Below are 24,893 nucleotides of genomic sequence, written 5' to 3'. Positions count from 1 at the left end.
TATAGCAACCTCAGCTGCACAGTCCAGAAATGTGCATCAGTGGTTGTTATTTGTGGTATCAAAGAGCAATTTAAAAAGTTGCACTTGGGGGTGAGAGATAAAGAATTATTGCACTTGGTATGTTATCTCACCTAGAAGCGATTTTTAGGCAATAGTCTCCTTTTTGAAGGGGGCACTTTAAAAAAAAAAGTAAAATTCCTACAGATTATCACTTTGATGTCTATATGTAAATTAATAAAAGAGTGCACCCACCCCAGTAGCGCTGTGAGCACAGTTGTGGAATAATTCACATCTTTATCTTAATTTATATTAATATTTTATTGGAATAAATATTTGAGCAATTGCAGAGAACATCTGCTGGACTCCACATAGAATAACTCCTCCACCTGCCGCCCTGGAATCCCTGGGTTGAACTAGCACCATATGTGATGGATTGTATCGTACTGACTTTTGAAATTTTTTTTTTGTTGTTGACCACTAATTAAACACACAATGTTGTGTAATAATAAATGACGGCCACGTTACATAATTATTCCAGTTGTCGTAAAAGTTTTATGGTCGGAAAAGCAGAAGAGAAGAAAAATGTCTTCAATTATCATGAGATGCAGAATATTCTGCAAAAAGCTTGGGTGCTGGCGCTGCACATTTCACTTCGGGGTGTCTGTGGGGTGCTGGGAGATATAAAGAACGTTATAATGAATTGTGTATTCAGACAATATTTTTATTGCCCGAGTATAATTATCTGACGCTGCGAGTAGTTTGTTCTAAAGCTTTAGGCGGCAAAAGAAGAAGCACATTATTCATTCAATGTTCCTTAAAATCTTGACTTGAGATGAAGCGGCATGCTGTAAAGTGTAGACCTGGCTTTAGAGCTATAGTATATTACTTATATTCTTGTACATAGGGGCAGTATTATAGTAGTTATATTCTTGTACATAGGAGGCAGTATTATAGTAGTTATATTCTTGTACATAGGAGGCAGTATTATAGTAGCTATATTCTTGTACATAGGGAGCAGTATTATAGTAGTTATATTCTTGTACATAGGAGGCAGTATTATAGTAGTTATATTCTTGTACATAGGGGCAGTATTATAGTAGTTATTTTCTTGTACATAGGGGGCAGTATTATAGTAGTTATATTCTTGCACATAGGGGCAGTATTATAGTAGTTACATTCTTGTACATAGGGGCAGTATTATAGTAGTTATATTCTTGTACATAGGAGCAGTATTATAGTAGTTACATTCTTGTACATAGGGGCAGTATTATAGTAGTTATATTCTTGTACATAGGAGCAGTATTATAGTAGTTATATTCTTGTATATAGGAGCAGTATTATAGTAGTTATATTCTTGTATATAGGAGCAGTATTATAGTAGTTATATTCTTGTACATAGGAGCAGTATTATAGTAGTTATATTCTTGTACATAGGAGCAGTATTATAGTAGTTATATTCTTGTATATAGGAGCTGTATTATAGTAGTTATATTCTTGTACATAGGGGCAGTATTATAGTAGTTATATTCTTGTACATAGGGGCAGTATTATAGTAGTTATATTCTTGCATATAGGAGCAGTATTATAGTAGTTATATTCTTGTATATAGGAGCAGTATTATAGTAGTTATATTCTTGTATATAGGAGCAGTATTATAGTAGTTATATTCTTGTACATAGGAGCAGTATTATAGTAGTTATATTCTTGTATATAGGAGCAGTATTATAGTAGTTATATTCTTGTACATAGGGGGCAGTATTATAGTAGTTATATTCTTGTACATAAGGAGCAGTATTATAGTAGTTATATTCTTGTACATAGGAGGCAGTATTATAGTAGTTATATTCTTGTACATAGGAGGCAGTATTATAGTAGTTATATTCTTGTACATAGGAGCAGTATTATAGTAGTTATATTCTTGTACATAGGAGGCAGTATTATAGTAGTTATATTCTTGTACATAGGAGCAGTATTATAGTAGTTATATTCTTGTACATAGGAGCTGTATTATAGTAGTTATATTCTTGTACATAGGGGCAGTATTATAGTAGTTATATTCTTGTACATAGGAGCAGTATTATAGTAGTTATATTCTTGTATATAGGAGCAGTATTATAGTAGTTATATTCTTGTACATAGGAGCTGTATTATAGTAGTTATATTCTTGTACATAGGGGCAGTATTATAGTAGTTATATTCTTGTATATAGGAGCAGTATTATAGTAGTTATATTCTTGTATATAGGAGCAGTATTATAGTAGTTATATTCTTGTATATAGGAGCAGTATTATAGTAGCTATATTCTTGTACATAGGAGCAGTATTATAGTAGTTATATTCTTGTATATAGGAGCAGTATTATAGTAGTTATATTCTTGTACATAGGAGGCAGTATTATAGTAGTTATATTCTTGTACATAGGAGGCAGTATTATAGTAGTTATATTCTTGTACATAGGAGCAGTATTATAGTAGTTATATTCTTGTACATAGGGAGCAGTATTATAGTAGTTATATTCTTGTACATAGGAGCAGTATTATAGTAGTTATATTCTTGTACATAGGAGGCAGTATTATGGTAGTTATATTCTTGTACATATGAACAGTATTATAGTAGTTATATTCTTGTACATAGGAGCAGTATTATAGTAGTTATATTCTTGTACATAGGGGGCAGTATTATAGTAGTTATATTCCTGTACATAGGGGGCAGTATTATAGTAGTTATATTCTTCTACATAGGGGGCAGTATTATAGTAGTTATATTCTTCTACATAGGGGGGCAGTATTATAGTAACATTCTTGTGCATGGGTATCGGTGTTATAGTGGTTATATTCTGCATATCACTGTCAGGCAGGTGCAGGATGAATTGAGTTACTTGTCATGCCATTATGGGTTTGCTTCTGGAAGCCAGTGAATCCTGAATTGATGATTGAACCTTGGCTTGTCAGCTCACGTTTTCAGCTTTATTAAAGGTTTCCTTCCTCCTCGCTGACATTGATGCATTGTACACTGTGTTTGTTGATTTCTCCGATTGTGCAGGAGTTTTTGCTTTTTGATGAATACTAGATGCTGGATGAGATTTATTTGGCGATGTGTAGAAGTGAGAATCTGTCTGTATAGATATAATAGAAATCCTTGTGTGGAGGAGGGGGGTTCGGGGCTTTTTATAGAGTATTGTAGCCCCTTTGTTCTTTATACTGGTAGGGGTCCAAGCTGAAGATAACCATCAACGTGATAGTGGCAGGATTTCCTTTCAGACCTGTCATGGGGGCATTGTCCTATCAGCCCCTTCGTTCATTATCGGTGAGTTGCACCCTGCATTTGACCATTATAAAATCTTTGATTTTTCCTAATGTCACACCTAGCTTGTCCAGCACTCTCCATGTTGTGCATGTGATTTGCTGGAGTCTGTAAGCGAAAGTGTTAAGGACATTCTGTGAGACAACTCCAAAAATAGCAAGAACATGTGTCTCTGGGTGGGCTGCAAATCTACTGACAGCTTGCCGCAGTGCAAGAGGATTGCACTCCCCTCATAGGATGCAGCCTGGGAACCCTGCTGCGCGTGCCCTCGTCTCTATACGAGCCTCCATCTCTTGCGAAAGGCAGTGACGCCTCCAAAAATGCTGGAGTTTATCGTGGATTTATTATTGTTGTTTATTATTATTAATAATTAATTATTAATATGATTTTATGTATTCTCCTTCATTCACATAGTAACTGATGCACTTTTTATTTCACTTTGGGGCGTAAAGATTCTGCAAAATCTGAATGAGGGCTATCCCCTTTCCAAGCGCCATTTATATTCCTATTATCTTCTTATGTGGCAGAGAAGGAGTTGGGTCCCTTCAGGCACAAGGGCCCAAATGCAACTGTTACCTCTGCATCTGCTATAATTAATCCCCGGATGACACCGTTAGCATTGAACAGTAGGTTCAAATTCGGATGGAGTGAAAAATTTCGGCCATTGCATGGATAATATGATCCAGGGTGGCAGGGAAGGCTCACTGAGCACAAGGCGCATGTACTATCAGATCACGGGAGCCGTGAGTGCCGGCTGCCCATTGTGAGGTAGACCACCCGCTGCTGACTTTACTACCCATGCAGAGCACAAGGGTAGACTTAAGTATCACAAATTGTCATTTAAGTTGTGGTTTTGGGTCTGTAACGTTCGCGCCGTCTCGTGTGTAGCCCACCTCTTCCATCCTCTTGAAAATAATTTTTAGTGACTAATAGAAAAAAAAAAAGGAGGTGAAATTTGTTGTCATGACCTCAATGTGAATAAGTTTCTAATCTGCCCCGACACACTATTATAATTCTTCTTTGATGACCTCCTTCTGTCACCCTTACCATTAGTATTCTTCTTCTACAGTCATGGCTGAAAGTGTTGGCATCCTTGAAATAGTTTCAGAAAATGAAGTATTTCTCATTAAAAAAGGGCAAATTGGACATAATTTCACACAAAACCCCAAAAATGGGCCGGATAAAATTGTTAACACCCTCAACTTAATATTTGGCTGCTCACCATTTGGAATAAATAACTGCAATCAATCGCTTCCTATAACTTATCAGCTTCTTCCTCCTCTCACCTGGAATCTTGGACTCTTCTTACAAACTGCTCCAGGTCTCTCATATGTGACAGTGCCTTCTCCCAACCGCAGTTTTAAGATCTCTCCACAGGTGATAAATGGGGTTAAGATCCGGACTCATTGCTGCCACTTCAGAACTCTCCAGTGCTTTGTTTCCACCCATTTCTGGGGGCTTCTTGAAGCATGTTTGGGGTCATTGTCCTGCTGGAAGACCCACGACCTAGGACGCAAACCCAGCTCTTTGACACTGGGCACTACATTGAGACCCAAAATCCTTTGGTAATCTTCAGATTTCATGATGCCTTGCACACAGTCAGGGCACCCAGTGCCAGAGGCAACAAAACAACCCCAAAACATCTGTGAACCTCCACCATATTTGACTGTAGGTACTATGTTCTTTTCTTTGTCGGCCTCATTTCATTTTTGGTAAACAATAGAATGATGTGATTTACCAAAAAGCTCTATCTTGCTCTCATCTGCCCACAAGACGCTTTCCCAGAAAGATTTTGGCTTACTCATGTACATTTTGGCAAACTGCAGTCTCTCTTTTTATCCCTGTGTCAGCAGTGGGGTCCTCCTGGGTCTCCTACCATAGCGTTTCATTTCACTCAAATGTTGACAGATAGTTCGCACTGACACTGATGCGCCTTGAGCCTGCAGGAAAGCTTGTATTTCTTCAGAACTTGATTGGGGCTGCTTATCCACCATCCGGACTATTCTGCGTTGCAATCTTTCATCAATTTTTCTCTGCCGTCCACATCTAGGGAGATTAGTTACTGTGCCATAAACTTCTTGATTATGTTGTGCACCGTGGACAAAGGAGCATCAAGATCTCTGGAGATGGACTTATAACCTTGAGATTGTTTTTTCAACAATTTCTATTCTCAAGTCCTCAGACAGTTTTCTGCTCCCATTTTTGTTTTCCATGCTTAATGTGGCACACACAGACACTCCCCTTTTTATCTGGTTTCAGGTGTGATTTTCATATTGCCCACACCAGTTACTTGCCACAGGTGAGTTTGAACGAGCATCACATGCATGAAACAAAGTTGTTTACCCACAATTTTGGAAAGGTGACAACAATTATGTCCGCCTATTTTGGGGGTTTTGTGTGAATTTATGTCCAATTTGCCTTTTTTTCCTCAGTTCTTTTTGTTGTTGTTCCAATACACACACAAAAAATAACGTGAATAACAAAACATGTGATTGCAATAATTTTCTGTCAGAAATACTTTGTTTTCCTGCAACAATTTCAAGGGTGTCAACACTTTCAGCCATAACTGCCCTCTGTCACACCTACAATTAGTATTCTTCTTTTATGGCCACCACTTATAACCCTTACCATTAGTATTCCTCTTTTATGACCACCCCCATCATCCTTACCATTAGCATATTTTTTCTATGACTGCCCCCTGTCACCCTTACCATTAGCATTTGTCTTCAATGACCGCCTTCTGTCACCCTTACCTGTAGTATTCTTCTTCTATGACCACCCTATGTCATCCTTACCATTAGTATCCTTCTTCTATGACCACCCCTGTTAATCTTACTATTAGTATTTGTCTTCTATAGCCGCTCCCTCTCAACCTTACCATTAATATTTATCTTCTATGACCACCCCTTGTCACCCTTACCTTTAGTATTCTTCTATGATCGCTCTTGTCACCCTTTCCATTAGTATCCATATTATGACCATCCCTTGTCACTCTTACCATTAGTATTTATCTTCTATGACCGCCCCATATCACCCTTACCATTAGTATTCGTCTTCTATGACCACCCCGTCACTCTTACCATTAATATTCTTTTTCTATGACAGACCGTGTCACCCTTACTATTAGTATTTATCTTCTATGACCGCCCCATATCACCCTTACCATTAGTAGTCGTCTTCTATGACCACTCAATGTCACTCTTACCATTAGTTTTCTTCTATGACCGGCTTTATTATTAAAGTTCTTTGATCACTCTTTGACAACTTTATGTTTATTATTATTGTCCTTTAATCACCCCCTGTCACCCTAATTATTCTTGCTGTATGACGGCCCTCTAACAACCTTATCATTATCATTATTGTTATATGATCGCCCCATATAACCCTTACCATTACAATTTTTCTATGACCGCCCTATGACAACTTTATCATTATTGCTCTGTAACCACCTTCCGACAACCTTATCATTATTGCTCTATGACCTCATGTGTGACTCTCAACATTAATGTTATTTTTTTCAGTATCCAGTCAGACTTGGCTGCCGCCACAGATGTCTGAACGTGCCCCTATTGAGCGCACATCTTAATTGTGACCAAAAGCGAGCAGCACATGCACCTGCATCCGTACACGCTCATATATCACAGGCGACAATTGTTCACAACACAAGTGACTTATTTGCCTCGTCCCATTAATCTTTTGTTCCTTCTGCTTCTAGAGAATAACTCCGAGTAGCCGGAACGTTCTATCGATGCAGCAGAATATCCTGACAGCAGAAACCTTTCCTTTCTGTTCCATTCACATTCTGCTGCTGCAGCATAAACCTCGCACAAATGTCTTGGAGGCTTCAAATATCAAGAGAAATTGTAGATTAAACAGGTTTAGCGGGATAATATCAGATAACGGTAAAATGAAGATACACACTTGGGGGTCCCGAGAGATCGGCAGAGCGGATGATGGAGTGTTCAGTATTTCCGTCCTAACAGACCTAAATTAGCTTATGGTTCTGGAATAATAAATGATACATAATAAAAGGCGAAAACCGGGAGGTTATCAATCTTTTTAAGTAAAAAAAAATGGGAACAAGAGTCAGAAATATGTGTCATTTGTATCACCATATCCAAAAATAAATGATTAATTACACAAAAATGGGACCAGTGGCCAGAGCTATCGTTATATCACCCTTTAGTTCCAAATTGTGAAACGTATATATTGCAAAATGTTATAGGGGCTGCAAATTACACAATTCATACATGACCCCAATCAATCCAGAGTCGGATGGCCCACCAGATGGTGGCTGATATCAGTGGGACTGTCGCATCGAGACATCGCCATGTTCATATGCCCTATTTTTGGCTTCTATACGTCATAGAGCGGGGTCTCCTGTTTGGAGTCCAGTATTATGATCCGGAACGAGGAGCCACCAAAAGACTGGCGGATTAGGGACGTCTATGCATTACTTGTGAATGGCCACCATGCAACACTACGTTTCACATGGTCTAATTTTCCTCGGACTTTACTTTCTGCTCATTGTGCTTGGAATTCTCAGGAGCCAAGGTCAGGGCCGGTTTTAGGAAATTGGGCAATTGGTTGGGCCCTTCACCTCTTAGGGGGCCTCAGAGGATAAAGCCCCCATGTGCAACATGAAATTATTAGTGACGATCCCAAGGACAGGTGACACCGTGCGGATCAGTGGAGGTCCAAACGTTGGAGCCTGAATGCCCTTTGCAAATGGAACGGTGGCCTTTCATGGTCACCACAGCTCCATTCATCCTATATTGGAAAGTCAGAGATTGCGGAGCGCTGTACTCAACTTTCTCCAGCAGTGCCATGAGAATGAATGGAGCAGTAGGATCAGTAGGAATCCCATTCGTTGGACGCCCACTAATCACAAAGTTATCACCGATTCTATGGATAGCTCAAGATTTTTAATGATGGGAACTACCCTTTAATTAATTTAGACCACTAAGGAATGTGAAACTTACCATTTCTCTTACAATAGACCACCAGGGATGGCTGAGAATAAGAGTCACACAACCATATTTTGTCTCATCGGTATTATTATTCTAATCGCATTCAGATCAGACTCCGATCAGAGTGTGATCTAATATTCTCGGATGAGGAGAAGATGGAAAAAAAAAGGTCTCCATCTTCTCCATTGTGTCAGTCAATGGAAAGCGGACTGCATCCAGATGTCATCCGAGAGCAGTCCGATGTTTTCCACTGACTCGTTGACTTGCATGGCTGAGTGCGATCCGATTTACAGATGCAAGTCGTGCATGCTGCAATTTTTTCCTCGGACTGAGTCTGTCCAAGGAGAAAATCGGACATGTGCACGGCCTCATAAAATAACATAGGTCCCAGAGTGATCCGTTGTTTTGTCGGATCACAATCGGAACGAAAATACGGTCGTCTGCACGAGCCCTAACGGTGGATGATTGTTATAGTAAGGCAAGGGTCACACATTGTGGATTTCATGCGAATTTTACATAAGTAAAATCCCCAGCATTTTACGTTACCAGGAAAATGGATTAGTCTTTACCTAATCTCATAGGCTTGCTGAGTTTATTCTGGTGCAGAATCCACATAGAAATTGTCTTTTGTTGCATTTTTTTAAATCCGCAGCCTATCAACTTTTTTTGCGGAGCAGCGATGAGGTTTCAGTTTGCATAGTAAGGAGCATAAATACTGAAGGTCTCCATGCCCGAACTCCAAGACGCCACCTCCACCGGTCCAAAGGCACAAGAAAAGTTGGTCCAATAAGATCAAAACCTTATAAATAAGCGATTGAAGTTTTGAGATTCTTTTCTGTGAGCAATGAAACAAAACTAGAACTTTTTCGGCATATTGATCAGCGGTAACTCTAGAGAAGGAAGAAAGAAGCATACACTGAAAACACCCTGCTTACAGTGAAGCATGTCGGTGGCACGGTTATGCCTACAGTGAAGAATTTCGGGGGCTCAGTGATGCCTACAGTAAAGTATGGCAGTGTTTCAGTAATCCCTACAGTGAAGCATGGCGGTGGCTCGTTGATGCCTATAGTGGGGGATTAGTGATGCCTACAGTGAAGCATAGCAATGGATTGTTGATGCCTTTAATGTAGCATGGCGTGGGATTGGTGATGTCTACAGTGAAACATGATGGTGGCTCAGTGATGACTACAGTGAAGCATGACTTGGAAAACTTTTGATCTCAACTGTACACTATATTCTGCATATAAGTAACAAATAGTGGCAGCTCAGAGATGCTTCAGTAAAGCATGTCCGGGGCTCGGTGATGTCTACAGCGAAGCGTAACTGTGGCTCAGTGATGACTACAGTGAAGCATGGTGGTGGCTCAGTGATGCCTACAGTGAAACAGGGCTGTGAAAGCTTTTGATCTCAACTGTACACTGTATCCTGCATATATTTGTAAGTAAATGTCACTGTTTCAGGTTTTAATATCCATGTATAAAGTGTTCTGAACATTGGATCGCTCTCCTTTTCCTTTATGCCACAGGCATCCAGATTCTAGGAATACCTGGTGTCACTGTGTGAAGATTAATATACTCTGCTCGCACATGAACACAATGTTCGCCCGCCGGTTTCCTCAGAAACTTGGTCGGTCTTCAGGCCCTGGGGAAATGTTTGAGAACCAGCGCTGTGTTCAGCCATAAGATTTCCTCACTTGGAGAACAGGCTGAGCAAGCAATAGCTGAGATATTAAGAAAAATGTTTAACGGTGACGGTTTAGCGTGCCCAGCGGCAATTCTGAGTGTCGGGCATCTCAGGTGTGCACGCGCCAAAATTATCTCAGCTCATTTCCGATGTTAGCGGTGATGCCTCCAAGTGCGCATAACTTGTGAGTTTTATCACCAGAATTGTGTATCCTTGGGGCAACATTATTTTATCTTTTTGCTTTTGAACCATGAGTGAAAATAATTTTTTGTAAACAATTTTTTTTAACGACTACCAGTCGTTACCTCTCTTGGTTCCTGAAGATACCTGCATCCATCCTCCTCTGGTCCTCCACTCAGCTGCAACTCTTCTTCTCTCCTTGGGTTAACATTTGCCAGGAAATCTGTGGCTGCCAATGACGTCAGGTATGGTGGTCTTTTTAAATCCCTGCCTTTACCACTTCCAGGCACTTTTTATCCCGATCTTGTCTTAAGTTCTAGGTATCTCTACTGCCTCATCCTCGGGATCAGCATCTGCATCTGGTTCCTGCGGTTCTACTCCGGACCTTCAACTCCGTTCCTGACTATGCTCCCGTGTCATCTTCTCGCCCATTGCATACTTACTATTCTCCCAGTGACAGTCCTTGGCTTTGCTCCTAATTACTGCACACTTACCAACATCAGAATTGGTCTCCAACCCTCCTGGGAATGCCCCTGATCTGGTTGAGAGTGATTTATAGAAACCCCTTTCATTTTTTACATCCCCCCACTCCGTAACCCAGGGGTCCAAACATTTGGCTCACGTGGCTCTCAGGCCCCTGATGTGTGGCTTAAGGCTTGCTCAAGTGAGCGCCACTCTCAACTGTATCGGCATGCATGGCATTATTACTTGTCGAGAAGGGCACTCAGGGGGCAATATTACTTTACAAGGGGCACTCCAAGAATTATTACTATTTAAGGGGGCACTTAAGGGACATTAATAACTATACGCAACACTCAAGCCAGTACTACTTTACTGTTTAAGGAGACACTTCCAGCACTATTAATCTTTCAGGCGGCACTTGTGGCATTATTACGACTTTGGACATTTTAGTTTAGGTTCTGCATCCTAATAACTATATCATAGTTTATCAAGATAGCAGAATGACAAGCCCCATTCCCATGACACCTCAGACATTGAACCTTTAAGTTTCATAAAGGAGCTGTAGAGGTTTTCAAAATACATGGGTTTTGCCAATGGGTTTACAAAAACATAGGTTTTCTATGGGTTGTGCCTCGCTCTAGCCCTCGCTCTATTAAAAGAAATGTTCCAGGGATGTAATACCATAAACAATCTGTAGCATTCTGTACCTTAGTGCTGTTTTTTTGGAAGAAAGTAGCCGCAGATGTCTAATCCTGGAAAATCCCTTTAAAATCCATGGCTGGTAAAAAAAAAATTATTATGTGGCTTTATTGAATGGCTGTGCTCAAAGAAGGGAAGCAGATTGTGTTGTATCTACAGTCGTGACAAAAAGTTCTGCAAATGACACAACTTTTGATTTTCACAAGATTTGTTGCTTCGGTTTTTATTATAGCTAATTTGCAATAACTCTATATCGTCATGAACAGTGATCAGATGAATTGCAAAAAATCACAAACGACCGATTCAAAGAAAGACATTCAATTGCTGAGAATAAGGCACCAAAGAAAATCTGGCAAGTGCCAGGATTGTCTCCCAAAGAGGATTCAGCTACAGGATTGGATCAACATCAGTACAGAGCTTGCCCTGGAATGGCAGCAGGCAGCTGCATGCACAGTGAGGTGAAAGCTTTTGGGGGATAAAGTCTGGTCTGGATTGAAGAAGGATAGCAAATAAGCCACTTCTCTCCAAGAGGAAAATTTAAAATCACACTGATTTTTTTGCAAGAGGTACAGGGATTGAATGGCAGAGGATGGGGGTAAAATTATTTTTTCTCATGAAGCCCCCTTCAGACTGTTGGGACTGGAAGAATGATTGTTCCCAGAAGACAAGGTGAGTCGTGTCTGCCAACAGTAAAGCTTCATGAGACCATTCATGTGTAGGGGCTTCTCATCCACGGAGGGGGGCTAACTCATAGTTTTGTCATGAATCTGATCTAAACCTCCTCAAGATCAACTTCTCCCATCATCCAGGACAATGTGCTGATGATGCTTTTTTTTTTTTCCAGCATGATGGAAACCATGTCACAAGACAAAATTAATGACTAAGTGGCTCAGTGAACAAAACATTGACATTTTGGAGCAAGGACCAAAAAACTCCCCAGATCTCAATCCTATTGACAACCTGCGACCAATTCTCAAAAAGTGACAAACAAAAACCCAGAAATTATAAACTCCGAGCTCTGATGAGACAAGAACGGGCGGCCATCAGTCAAGATCTGCCCAGAAACCGCTATCCAGCTGCCGAGGCGAAGGGCAGAAGTCTGGGGAGATAAGGGGCAGTGCTAGAAATATCGAGGCTTTACAGAAACTTCATGTATTTGTCAATAAAAGTTTAAAAACTTCTGGAATGCTTATAATTGTCCATGAGTAACCAGAGAAACATCCAGCTAAAATATAAAAACACTGAAGCAGGAAAATGTTTTAAAATCAAAATTTTTGTCAGTTTCCAAACTTTTGGCCACAACTTATAAGTGGTGAAGTTCTAACTACTGATAGGTCATACATACTTGCATTATGTCAAGACTGTATTGTAGCAACTGGGGAAGCAGATTCTGTATTATCATGAGCAAATCTAGGTGGAATAGACCTGGCGACACTTACCATAACGTTGCGAATCAGCAGGTTGCTATGTTATCACTAATTAGTAGAAAATGTATTTATTGCCTTGGGAGCCGGAGGCAGATTGTTATGAATCCACATGGAATAAATCCTCATCCTGAAATCTGTCGATTCAGGTAAGGCAGCAGCTCACCCCAATATTCCTCTACCCCCTACAGTCACAATCATAGGTGTCCAGGAAACCTTGAGTCAGGGGCATCATCTATAAGGACGGGTGAAGAATTCCAATCAGTAGAGTTGGTGCAAACTGATTTACTAACCTTTAGTATTTTTTTTTAAATCCCTTTAACAGTTGGTATAGGGGGATGAAAGGGTTAATGCTAACATATAAGGCTTTTATATTTCTGGTTTTCTAATATTCTTGGTAGCTGTGGGCGAGAAAAGGGTTAATAGCGCTATCTGAAGTTGTCTAGGGCAATAAAGGGTGTGTAATTATTTACTTTTATTTAATGTAAATAGATACAAAATTCTAAAAACGTTTATCATTAAGAGGAAAGATAAATATATAATGAATCACCAAAAAAACAGTGTGAACTGAGTGATGGGGGCACCAGCCCGCTACCAATCCATGGACACAGGACTTTGGATGAAGCTGTGCTGCGGTTCCCCTGCGCAGGGATATACTGTGCATTTGATGCAGATTTTCTGTGCAGATTTGCATGCAGAAAATTTGCGGTGTAATACAATGGCAACTAATTAGATGAGTTAAAAAACCCCCGACATATTGCAGATATTTTTTGCACATTTACTAACGTGCAGTGCAGTTTTGTTTGTTTTTTTATTCCAGTATATGTCAATTTTTTAGGTTAAACAAAAATCCATGTTAAAAAAGCCTTTCAAAGTTCTAAGTTTTAGTTGTGCTTTTTTTTTTGCATGTTTTGTATGTATTGGACTTTTTTTTTTTGCTTCAATCGGACCGTTTTTTTTCAAGCAGAAATGCAAGAATAGACATGTGGCTGCTATTTCCACATGGAGAGAAAAACAGGACCATATCCACCATGGGTAGGTTTTACCACTGAAATGGATAAGGAGCTAATACAAAGCCTATTTGAGCAGATTTTAATGCAGATTTTAGTGTGGAATTTGTATACTCTTTGTGTAACAATACCCAATGGGCAAAATCTGCAACAAAATCAGCAGCAAAATCCTTGTGTAAGGGTATGGCCACGTGAAGTTTTTCTTTTTAAGTGGATTTTTTTTAGGAGATTCTGCTCCAAAATGTATTTCAAAAACTGTTTCAAGTTCTCTTTGAATATTTTTCCTATTCATGTCAATGGGAAAAATACTTTAGTGTACCTGGTGCTGTTTTTGATTTTCTGCAAGTGGAAAAATAGGTGCAACACATCAATTCTTAAAGTGTTTTTGCTTGAAAAAAAAACCCCAAAATGCTCCAATATTGACTTCTGAACCAATAGAAGCAGAACAATACTCCATACACCTAAACCGTGTCAGAAAACACATTAAAAAATGTACCAAAATGTTTTTTTTTTGGGTTGGAAATTTTCCACTATTAAAATTCACATAAATAAACTATGTGTGAACAAACGTGCAGATTTTATTGCAAAAAAAATCTGCCCCAGACATGGAAAGGAACATGCCAGACTAGTATCCAGGTCAGAAATGGAATAAGGGTCTATGAGGACTTGGCTCCAGCACCAATGAGAATGTTAAAACATAACTTTTACTAACTAATTAAAAACAAGGTGCAAAACAAAAAGATAAAAAAAGATTAAGGATCCATAAACTTACACCTTTTGGGTTAACAAAAAATAAATAAATTAAGGATCCATAAACTTACGCGTTTTGGGTTAACAAAAACAATATTAAGGATCCATAAATGTAGGAGTTTCGGGTTAACAAAAAAAAGATTAAGGATCCATAAACGTACGCGTTTTGGGTTACTTATGGATCCTTAATCTTTTTTGCTTTTTCTCGCTATACTTTTAATTGCACAGTAAAAATGATGTTTTAACATTTTCCCATTGGAGCTGAAGCCCAGTCCTCATGGACCCTTCTTCCTATTTTTAGGATAGGTCACCCCCGCCGATCAGCTGCTACCGATGCTCAGTTGCAGAGCTGCACAGCACAGCTCCATCCCCTGTATAGCGGCCACGGCCAGGTACTGCACATATGCCCCCTATTCAAATCAATAGCTCATGGGGGGGGGGTGCCCTCACCAATCCTAATGATAGGCCATTAAGTCCCAGACAACCCCTTTAAATTCTGTCTAGTTCTGCACCATTTCACCAGCAGTGGCTGTATCTCTACATAACATGTAAGATTTGTCATTCAGGAGTCTGGAAAAGCTGAGTGATGGGTGACTACCCCATGATCCCATCATATCCTGACATTTTTGGTGCAGATGTGATGATCCCTATTTAATATGTTGCTGCACATGTGCTGCACTGATGCTGCTGCTGCTGCTGCTGCTGCTGCTTCTCATCTCTCAGCCCTGACATCTCACTGCAGCCCCCTGCTGGCTCATTGTCTGCACAGAGCATGCTCTGCCCTGCTGCATTGTGGGAGATGTAGTTTTTTGCCCCCCCTGCTCTTCACTCAGCTCTTATGCACTGCAGACTACAATTCCCATAGTACCCTGCGCCTGAATGCAATGCATTATGGGAGCTAAAAAAAAAAAAAAAAAGGCAATTATGTATCTGAGCTAGGGGTGTGCCTTGTCTGCACAGTGTACACAGATCCCGAGCAGCAGAATTTTGCAATGCAGCCTTGGATGAGACTGGGGGAAGAGGACACAATGTAACAAGATTAGTAACAAGATAAGTAAAGCAAAGTGACCCCAAAGTTCTTGCTGGAGGCTGCTGCTCCCAAGTGTCCCCCCTGCTCCTTTATTCCTAGGTGTTGATCTGACCTGTGCTCTGCATGTTCGTGTTGTCTGCCTTTGCCTTGTCGTCCATAGATATTGAGGAGGAGGAGGGGGGTGGCTGCATCAGGGAAGGGGTTAAATCCCCAGATTGCTCCTCTGGCCCTTTTTCTATGGCAGCGATCTCCATCCTGCGCCTGTTTTATCTGTTCCCTTTTCTTTTTTTCTTTATTCCATGTTATGTCTTTGCATTGGGAAAGAGAGTGATCCCATTAAACCCTATAGGGCCCTGTATTAAATCTGCATCCTGTGCTGCCCCTGCCTGACCAGCTGTTGTACCGATACCCCATAGCGCCCCCTCTGGTGACAGCTATAAATAAATATTACCTAGTGCAAAAAATAAAAAAAAAAATGTTCCAATTTTTGCTTCTATAATGGATCGTGTCAGTTCTCCCTCCTTCTGCTCCCATATGACGCCACCATCCACCCGTGCTGCCGTAATGTCGGTGGCAGCCACACCAGAGGCAAAGGTTAGGTAAGGACGTTTAATTCTAGCAATTAAACATGTCCATGCTCCGAATCTTTCCGGCACCCCCTCCTCCTCCTCCTGCTCCTCCTCCCCATCCTTTCTTTCTTTGGTGCAGGTTGCATATAAACATGTCTTATTGTTTCGGCTCCATCCTCATTAATCATTTTAGCAGTTTTTGCTTTACGACTTCTAATACTGTATATTTTCTATCCAAGAAGGATATATATGGGGGGGGGTTTGGCGGCGGTGTAAAGGGGGTAAGAAAATCGAACAGCTGTGTGCTAAATCTGGAAATTGTAACCTATAAAGCCCGCAGCTGAACGCCCATTATGAGACGATGGCAACAATTCCTTCTGAGGATGCCCACGTCTGGGTTTTTTTTTTTTTTGTTCCTTTGCTTGGTCAGTTTAATTCATTAGCGCCCGTTCTGTACCGGAGCCAACAAAGGAACAGCTTGACTCGTATTCTAGTGCAATCCCAACTCTTCTCTCTGGCTGCTGAAGGGTTAATGCCCGAGTGCGGGGGGCTCTATACATGGAGGTACAATGTACGTGTTTGATGTCGATCTGTTTTTGTGCTGTTTATGTTGGGATTGTTTTGCTGCGTTGAGTCGGGCACACGCTGTACCCGGCGCGCAGACTCCTGTGTGGCCCAACAAGCCGGTCCGGCTGCCAGGGATCAGCCCAGTGACCCGTCATGTTCCACCGTGTGACCTGAAGTGACTGATGGTAATTGAGACTAAGCTCCATGTGTGTGCATGGCAGGATGTGTCCCGGCCCCCAAAATTCCTCTGAACACACCCAGGAAATTTTTTAAAGGGGGTTCAATACCTTAATATCTAACATTTTTTATTACTCGTTATATTTTGGACCCCCGGAACTATTCTATGCTGAGGGTCTTATTTTTAATTCATGCCTGCGTGTCCTTTTTTTTTTTGGGGGGGGCATAAGATCGGCCCACAATCTCATGGGCGCTGGGACAGTTGGGCCATGTTCACATGTGCGGAAACGCTGCAATTTTTCTGCAGGTGTCCAATCCAAAACACACAATGCCAATCTGCTCAGATTACTGCATTTTTGTTGCCTTTTTTTTTACATTTTTTTCCTATTTTTGGTGCAGATTTTACGCATAATTTTTAATGCATTTTTTTTTAGTGTAGAAATGCTCTTAAAATTGCAATTGCATTTTTTTACATGTTTTTTTTTTCAGGCTCCCGATAAAATCCTATAGGGACCTGTCAATCTTGGAGAGAAAGGCGGGGAGAGGCCTCTGAAGACCTTCATATGAGGAGTCGTCTGAGACACATAGTCCCCGACCAGCATTATAAAGCACGTTATATCTGAAACGCTGCAACGTTGCACATGGTTGCAATAGCGCAGACGGTCTCTGGTTGATGCCTCCTGTGCTTCAGGTAGCATGAATCTGCTGACAGGTTCCCTTTTACTGAGGGTCCCAGTAGTCAGACCCCCAGCGATCAGGAATTCTTTTTTATCCCATTGATGATGGATTACTTTGCATATTAGTTCAAATCCTATAATCACTTAAAGGGGCATGTTGGTGGAAACAGATTAAATAGGGGTAGCATGGCCATAATTTATGATCAGCCGGACCCCCACAGTACTGAGAATAAGGGGTCTACAGTATTGATACAAGGATGACGCTGACTGCCAAGATAGCAGCTGTGCCAAAAAAAAAAAAAATATCGATGAAGGGGCCTCCTTCATTCTCTGCATTCTTTGTGATCCCCCCACCTATCATAACCATAATACTATGTCTTCGCTTTAGGGCTTGTTCAGACTAGGGTATAATACGGACACGTGCTGTCCAAGTAAAGATCAGAAAGCACAATGACCAATGCAATGCAATAGGGTTGATCAGAGGACAGTCTTTTCTTGCACACGGATGCTCGGAGCGTGTAATGACGGTGTGCAGCATTCTCTTCTGTATTTCGGGAGAGAATTGACCAATCAAGTCTGTGGGTGTGCAAAAAAAAAAAAAAAAAATCGGATCCCAGGCGGATCACCTTCTAGCATCCGATTTTTACGGATGCATTACTATTATTAATGTTGGAAACTGTATTTGTTTTTGTAGACGTTAAAATGTTGATGCATAAATGCGGATGGTAAATACGGATCAGTGGTTGGAATATGGATGAAAATTGGAAGATTTTTCATGCGCTCGTCTGACCTTGAGTGGGGGAGCTTTAGGATCAGGTGAACCAGAATGCAACCAGTCATACGTTGGATCATCCATTGGGGAAATAATTGAAAATAGCAAGTGTAACCCAACAGAGTGGTCCTGCACAAAAGTGGCAAGCGAGCTACCGTGATGGGCTAATTGTGCCATACATGTTTACGTAACGACATAAGCTCCCCCCAAAAATTCAGTGCTTCGGTAGACGGTGGTCTGCCGTTGCAAATAATGGTTGGAGTATAATGTCAGGCGGAAAAAAAAATGCACAAAAGTGAACACAATCTTGAGAGCATATACACCGGGAGATCTGCTGCAGACCTTCAGGAACGTAAAAGCTGCAGCAAAATCCGTAACAGAAATTACCGCTGCGTAAATCATTGTTTATATGGTGCAGTGAGGCCACACATTTCAGCCAGGCGTCAGACACTAGCTGCTCTATAGATGGTTCGTCCGTGGTGGTCTAGAGCAGTGGAGGATTTAGGGAATGCTCCGTCTACACGGTATATTTTATGGCCACGTTTTCCCCAAAAAAACCTACACCGCATACACTGCGTATTCCAGTGACCGCGTTGTGGTGAGATTTCACAAAATCACCAAGCCAAGGGTGAAATGTGAAAGAAATCTGCATCATGAGCACATACTCTAAGGGCTGAGTAATGAGGCAGTTTTTGACAAAATTCTGGCGTAAAATAGAAATGCTGCAAAATGTTTGCACAACCCGAGGTTAAACAAAAACTTTGTGGCTTTTGCCTTTTTTTCCCCCCATTTTTCGCAGCTGTAACAACTTTTCTAAAAGTTTGCGGAACTTCGAGAGAAACCGAAAAATTTGTCACTTTGTGGCGTAAAGTATGAAACGTGCTGCGGATCATGGCGGTGGCTTACGGCACTTGAAATATGGGCCAAATTCGTTAAGGAGGTGCATGCATCTTATTGAATTTGGCGCTTCCATCTCCAGCGCACTTTTTTTTTTGTACGCCATTCTTGATAAATTGGGCTTAAAGTGTTGTCAGTTCTAGTGGTCTAGACTAGAGTACTGGAATAGTTAAGTCCCTGGTGGTCTAGGGTAGAAGCAGGGTGGTCTAGGGAAGTGTTTATCTATAGTCCTCCAGTAACAGGACTCCTTACTCCTTAGTACTATACACGTCACCTTTCTTGGTGGTCTAGACTAGAAGAGCTGGGATTGCTCCGGTAATGGCTCCTGCTGTTTCCTGTTGGAAGGTTGAACACTATTCACATGGACAGGAGCAAAGGAGGCACCTGTGGACAATCTGTGATCGAGCAGAGCACTTTGAGTGTCATGCCCAGTCATTGTGAAACCAGCTTTTATTTTCATTTTCTGGAAATAATTGGCCCCAACTGAGAAAAGTAATCCTTTTATTAAAGGGAACCTCATCCTATTATTAAACTGCTGCCAGCACAGTAGGTCCTTCCTAATTAGGGTCCTACCGATCCATCCCGTGCATCCTGCCAGACCTCTAAAACTGATCTTGATGGTGTGATGGGCATGTAAGGGTCAAGCTCTGCATCGGCTGTGAGCCGAATAACCCGGTCCACCTGCATTTGATGGATCAAGAGACCGTCTGTAGAAAGCACAAATGTGCCTGGCCCTCCGAATGTAAGACTGTCTGTCCCTCAGGATAGTAAAGGAGGGTCCTGAACACTGGACCCCACTTTTTTAACCTAAGATTCCATAATAGGGTAAATGAAAATGGGTTTTCCCCATCCAGACGACCCCTTGAGTTCAGACGGGCCGACATTCGCCAGTGAAACTGAAGTTTATGGCACAGCTGTGCTTTCCTGAAAACCACATGGATATGCATGTTTGAGCCGATTTCAGGTGCATTGTGTCTTTGCAGCAGTATATCCACAATGTGTGAACGCTGCCTTAGCCGTGTACAAACACTATATAGGATATAGGTCCTTCGGACTTGGATTATTAATCACTAGTGGCACTCAAACCAATACTGCTGCAATTTTCGCTGTGCTACTAAGTAAAGAAATATCAATTAAGTGATAACTACGGAATTTGTGACTTTAAAAGGTGGTTGTCCCTTTGAGATCCTTAAGCAATTTTCATGGCAGATATGAAAAATAAGAATATAACTACTATAACACTGCTCCTATGTACAAGAATATAACTACTATAATACTGCCCCTATGTACAAGAATATAACTACTATAATACTGCCCCCTATGTACAAGAATATAACTACTATAATACTGCCCCCTATGTACCAGAATATAAGTACTATAATACTGTTCCTATGTACAAGAATATAACTACTATAATACTGCCCCCTATGTACAAGAATATAACTACTATAATACTGCCCCCTATGTACAAGAATATAACTACTATAATACTGCCCCCTATGTACAAGAATATAACTACTATAATACTGCCCCCTATGTACAAGAATATAACTACTATAATACTGCCCCCTATGTACAAGAATATAACTACTATAATACTGCCCCCTATGTACAAGAATATAACTACTATAATACTGCCCCCTATGTACAAGAATATAACTACTATAATACTGCCCCCTATGTACAAGAATATAACTACTATAATACTCCCCCTATGTACAGGAATATAACTACTATAACACTGCCCCCTATGTACAAGAATATATCTACTATAATACTGCTCCTATGTACAAGAATATAAATATTATAATACTGCCCAAAGAATTGAGAGGTCTGTAATTTTTATCGTAGGTCACTTCACCTGTGGGAGACATAATCTAAAAATAATCCAGAAAACCACATTATGATTCTTACATAATTAATTTGCATTTTATTGCATGAAATAAGTATTTGATGCAATAGAAAAACAGAACTTAATATTTGTTCCAGAAACCTTTGTTACAGTTACAGAGGTCAGACGTTTCCTGTAGTTCTTGACCAGGTTTGCATACACTGCAGCAGGGATTTTGACCCCCTCCTTGTCACGATGTCTCTGTATACTGGAGGTAGGGTGCCTAAGCTGACCCTAAGCTGGGGCCCTGACTAATCCCTCAACCTGGAGGTACTGTTAAAGGTACAGAGGTCCAGGCCGCCAGCGTAACCCCTACCTCCTGAGGATCCCTGCACCTAAGTAATCTAGTCCTGAGAAGGACCCCAATCACAACAAAAGGGGACAAGTAATAATATGCCCACACACAGTACTTAGACAAACGAGACAGTACAAGGGAAAAACCAAAACCACCTTGCATACAAAAACTACACAACTACAACAGAGGGAACACCAACGGGAAAGGAGATAAATGATAAAGCGATGAAGGGAAAAAACACTCCAAATGCACTTAGCTCTGAAACTCCAAACACCACGATCCACTCTGTTAGTCTGCATGAAATGCTATCACCGACACTTCCCTAGCAGACCGGCAGGCATTTGAAGGAGTCTCACTACAGCAGCATTGATTGCAGCTGGGCGAGGCTGGACCTCGTCTAGAACAGAGAGAGAGAGAATTAACTCCCTCACTGCCGAAAAACACAAAGCACCAAAAAGTCAGCTGCGAGAAGTCAGGCTGTGTAATCGTGACGATCTTCGTGGCGACACACCCGTGACAGTACCCCCCCTTCTACGAGGGGCCTCCGGACCCTCAGGGCCAGGTTTATCCGGGTGAGTCGTGTGGAAGGCCCAAACTAATCGGTCTGCGTTAATATCCGACGCAGGAACCCACATCCTCTCCTCAGGACCATACCCTTTCCAATGAACCAGGTACTGAAGGGACCGGCGATTTAAAGCGTGAATCGATGACCCTCGATACCTGGAACTCCAAGTTACCCTTGACCACCACTGGAGGGGGAGGTAAAGGTGACGGTACCACCGGCGCCACATACCTCTTAAGCAACGATCTGTGGAACACGTTGTGAATTTTAAACGTAGGGGGGAGGTCAAGACGGAATGCCACCGGATTAATAATAGAACTGATTCTGTACGGCCTGATGAACCTGGGACCCAGTTTCCAGGAGGGAACCTTAAGTTTTATATTCCTGGTAGACAACCATACCCGATCTTTCACACTTAGGTCCGGACCAGACACTCTCCTCCTATCAGCCATACGTTTGTATCGGTTCCCCATAGTATTCAGATTCTTCAGCACCCCTCTCCATACTGAAGCGAGTGATGAGGAAAATCGTTCCTCCTCAGGAACCCCCGAAGAGCCCCCCCTACTGAAAGTACAAAACTGGGGGTGAAAACCATATGCCCCAAAAAACGGGGACTTACCAGTGGACTCGCTCCGCCTATTATTAAGAGCAAACTCTGCCAGAGGTAAGAAAGAAGCCCAGTCCTCCTGGTTCTCTGATACAAAACACCGGAGATATGTCTCCAAGCTCTGGTTCATACGTTCCGTCTGACCATTGGTCTGAGGATGAAAAGCCGATGAGAACGACAAATGCATACCCCGCCGTGCACAAAACGCCTTCCAGAACTTGGACACAAACTGAGACCCCCGATAAGACACCACCTCGGAGGGTACCCCGTGAAGCCTCACAATCTCCCCAATGAACACCTGCGCAAGAGTTTTAGCATTAGGGAGAGCCGGAAGAGCGATAAAATGTGCCATCTTGCTGAACCTGTCCACTACAACGAGTATGACCGTTTTACCCGAAGACGGAGGGAGGTCCGTAATAAAGTCCATAGACAGATGAGTCCAAGGACGCTCCGGGATCTTCAAAGGTAAGAGGGCCCCAGACGGACGGGTATGTGAGGTCTTAGAGCGCGCACAAACCCCACAGGACGCGACAAAAGTTACCACCTCCTTATGTAAGTTAGGCCACCAAAACCGACGCGAGAGGAGATCCACAGTTGCTCTACTCCCCGGGTGTCCTGCAAAAACTGAGTTATGGTGTGCCTCGATCACCTTTTGTCGCAACTGATCTGGAACAAACAGTCTCCCCGGAGGTCCAACAGGGGCGTCCCCCTGAGCCTCCAATACCTCCTCCTCCAACTCAGAGCATACTGCCGAAACCACCACCTCCTCCTGAAGGATAGGAATCGGGTCGTCCGTATTCCCGGCCCCAGGGAAACTACGAGATAAGGCATCCGCCTTTACATTTTTTGACCCAGGACGATATGTAACGACAAAATTAAACCTGGTAAAAAACAATGACCACCTAGCTTGTCTGGGATTCAGACGTTTCGCGGACTCCAGATATAGCAGGTTCTTGTGATCGGTGATGACGGTGACCGGATGGACTGCCCCCTCCAAAAAATGGCGCCACTCCTCAAAAGCTAACTTAATGGCCAAGAGTTCCCTATTGCCGACATCGTAATTCCTCTCAGCGGACGACAATTTTTTAGAGAAAAAGGCGCACGGATGCCACTTACCAGGGGACGAACCTTGTGACAATACTGCTCCCACCCCTACCTCGGAAGCGTCTACCTCTACAATGAATGGCTGTGACGCATCCGGTTGAATGAGTATGGGTGCCGAGGCAAAACATTTTTTCAAGGAGGAGAATGCTTGACAAGCCTTTTCAGACCACCTAGAAAAATCCGTCCCCTTTTTAGTCATGTCTGTGAGAGGCTTAACCATGGACGAGAAATTACGAATGAACTTCCGGTAATAATTAGCAAACCCCAGGAAACGTAGTGCCTTAAGATTCTCTGGCCGATCCCACTCAAGAACTGCCCGCACTTTCCCAGGGTCCATACGAAAACCGGACGCTGAAACCAGGAAGCCTAAAAACTGGAGTTCCTGTACGGCGAACACACACTTTTCCCATTTGGCATACAGTTTATTATCCCGCAAGATCTGTAACACCTGCCTAACGTGCTCCTGATGAGACACCAGATCCGGCGAGTAAATTAAGATATCATCCAGATATATGACAACAAACTGTCCCACCAGGCGGCGAAAAATGTCATTAACAAAGTGTTGGAACACCGCCGGGGCATTAGTCAGACCGAATGGCATGACAAGGTTCTCATAATGCCCCTCCGGAGTGTTAAACGCCGTCTTCCACTCATCCCCCTCCTTCATCCTAATCAGATTGTACGCCCCCCTGAGATCCAACTTAGAGAACCATTTGGCGCCCACGATCTGATTAAAGAGATCGGGAATAAGTGGGAGCGGATACGGATCTCGGACCGTAATCCGATTAAGTTCACGGAAATCCAGGCAAGGGCGTAGGCCTCCATCTTTCTTCTTAACAAAGAAGAACCCTGCAGCCACCGGTGAAGATGAAGGTCTAATATGCCCCTTAGCCAGACTTTCTGAAATATAATCCTTCATGGCCTGCCTCTCAGGACCAGAAAGGTTATACAACCTAGCTTTAGGTAACTTGGCCTCAGGGAGCAGTTTTACAGAACAGTCATACTCGCGATGAGGAGGTAGTTCCTGACACCCTTTCTCCGAGAATACATCCTCAAAGTCCGCCAGAAATGGAGGTAAGACCCAAGGAGTAACCGCACCGATGACCGTGTTCATGCAGTTTTTATTACAGAATTTACTCCATTGGCTTATATCTCTGGTTTGCCAATTAATAACCGGGTTATGCTTAGTTAACCAAGGAAGGCCCAACACTATAGGAGTGGGAAGACCCTCCAACACGTAGCAAGACAACAGTTCTTTATGTATC

The 24,893-nt window shown here is 42.0% G+C and overlaps 1 protein-coding gene across 8 annotated transcripts in view; it reads left to right on the top strand.

Annotated features, from left to right (window-relative positions):
* The window catches only part of R3HDM1 (R3H domain containing 1), a 183,303-nt gene that overhangs the window by 19,683 nt on the left and 138,727 nt on the right, over window positions 1-24,893 (top strand). For 7 of the 8 annotated variants that reach the window (XR_012250696.1, XM_073647274.1, XM_073647273.1 and 4 more), the window contains exon 1: window positions 15,385-15,534. The exons of the other annotated variant lie outside the window; for it this stretch is intronic. The gene's annotated coding sequence lies outside the window, so the exon portion shown is untranslated. Of the gene's footprint in view, window positions 1-15,384; window positions 15,535-24,893 lie in introns of those variants that run through there. 8 annotated transcript variants of the gene reach the window in all.

This window comes from Phyllobates terribilis, unplaced genomic scaffold (assembly GCF_046119375.1).
Source record: "Phyllobates terribilis strain yellow unplaced genomic scaffold, ASM4611937v1 Scaffold_9__5_contigs__length_417890890, whole genome shotgun sequence".
NCBI lineage: Eukaryota > Metazoa > Chordata > Amphibia > Anura > Dendrobatidae > Phyllobates > Phyllobates terribilis.
This window is presented reverse-complemented; position numbering and strand designations above follow the sequence as displayed.